The sequence below is a fragment of the Aedes aegypti genome, chromosome 2 (assembly GCF_002204515.2).
Source record: "Aedes aegypti strain LVP_AGWG chromosome 2, AaegL5.0 Primary Assembly, whole genome shotgun sequence".
Lineage (NCBI taxonomy): Eukaryota > Metazoa > Arthropoda > Insecta > Diptera > Culicidae > Aedes > Aedes aegypti.
Window position 1 is genome coordinate 359349252 of NC_035108.1, and position 1799 is coordinate 359351050.

Below are 1799 nucleotides of genomic sequence, written 5' to 3' on the forward strand. Positions count from 1 at the left end.
TACTCGGTGGAAAACTCGAAAATGGTGTGTGGCGCAGACGCATGAATCACGAGTTATATCAAGTGTACAAAGATGCGAATATTATCAAGCGTGTAAAATACGGCAGACTTCAATGGGCTGGTCGCTTAGTGCGAATGTCGGAAGAAAGAATTGCGAAAATAATATTCAGCAGAGAACTAGGTAGAGGTCGGCGGCTTCGGGGAAGACCACGAATACGCTGGCTGTACGTAGTGGAAAACAACCTGGCGACCCTAAACGTTCGGGGCAACTGGAGAAGTTTCGCCCAAGACCGACGAAGATGGAGCTCTACAATACGCCAGGCAATGGCGTGATGTTACGCTGTAGCCATCAAGGTATCAAGGTAGGTACTTTGTGAAGAAATCCCCTTGAGAATTCCCACTGGAATCTCTTAAAAGCACATAATTGAGTTCTTTGGAAGAATTTTTGAAGGATTTTGTAACTGGATTTCATAAAGAAAATTTACAAATCTCGCATAATTTGTGATCTTGTTTTAAAAGACATTGGTAACCGAGAGTTTCACTTGTTGTAAACAAGTAAACGAATGGATTTACAGATTATTTAAAACTGCTACGACGAAGAAAAGTTCCCCTTCTATCTCCCATTGGTGATAGTTTTCAATCCTTGCCCATTCATGTGCTTAGAAACAAGGAGCTACACACTCGATTATCAATGCACATTGGGCCAGACCGCAAAATTAGGATGAAAAAATATGTTGACTATGAAGATATTTTTTTAGAACAAAAGCGTCTTCGGTAAAAATGTTACATATAACGAGGACTACATTTTGACATTATGTGATATTAGGGTGATTCAACAAAATACAGAAATATTTTTTCCAACTTTTATGCTTTTCAAGTTAGCGCATTAAAGTGTTCTGGAAAATTGTTCTTTGTTCAATTTCGAACAACTTTGCCGAAAACGCCAAGCATGTAAGACGTCTACTGTAGCCCTTGCTACGGTGTTTTCAATGATGCAGGGTACGGTGGTCCATGAAAAATTGATATTTTGCCCAAACTTTTTTATTTCAAATTCTATCAAAATTACGTCTTCTACAAATTTTTAAAACTAGTTGAAATTGAAACTAGTGATTCTATTCAATCATTTATGAGATATGACCATTTTTATTCAAAAATAACATATTTTTTAAACGTCAATACCTCAAAAAGGGGAAAAATGGAGATGTAATTTGCGCAGGATCTGAAAGGTTTAGCTTAAAGGTTCAAATGGTATATTGTATCTCTGGAGGATATTGGAGGATTTACAGTATAATTTTGATGTCAAAACAATCATTTTTTTTACTGAAAATTCATGATTTAGGATGAAATATTAAACATTACGGCAAATTTCTAAACCTAATTGTTTGAAAACTGTTCAAAACTGAATATTTTTCAGCATATTATACCTATTTATGTAATGTTTAGATTAATATTTCGAACACTTGCGCCGTACGCTGACTTGAAATGCAACTAATAGGCAAATATCAGCCGATATTTATGAAGTATCAAATTTCTTTGCTTAATTGAACCGTAAACCGTGAACCGTAATTTTAACCAGAATTGATGATACAAATATTAATATATTAATATTTTATTGAAAATTTTTCGAAGAAGTATAGAGTTACATTTTGTTTCTATTGCCGAACACTGTGATTATCCGCCACATATTCCGATCACTGTGATTCAAATTCCGAATAACACGAATAAATCCTATTAATATAAATAATTTCGCATATACATTAATCTAACTTGGTTTATCTGAGCTTGAAAGTCGGCACTACT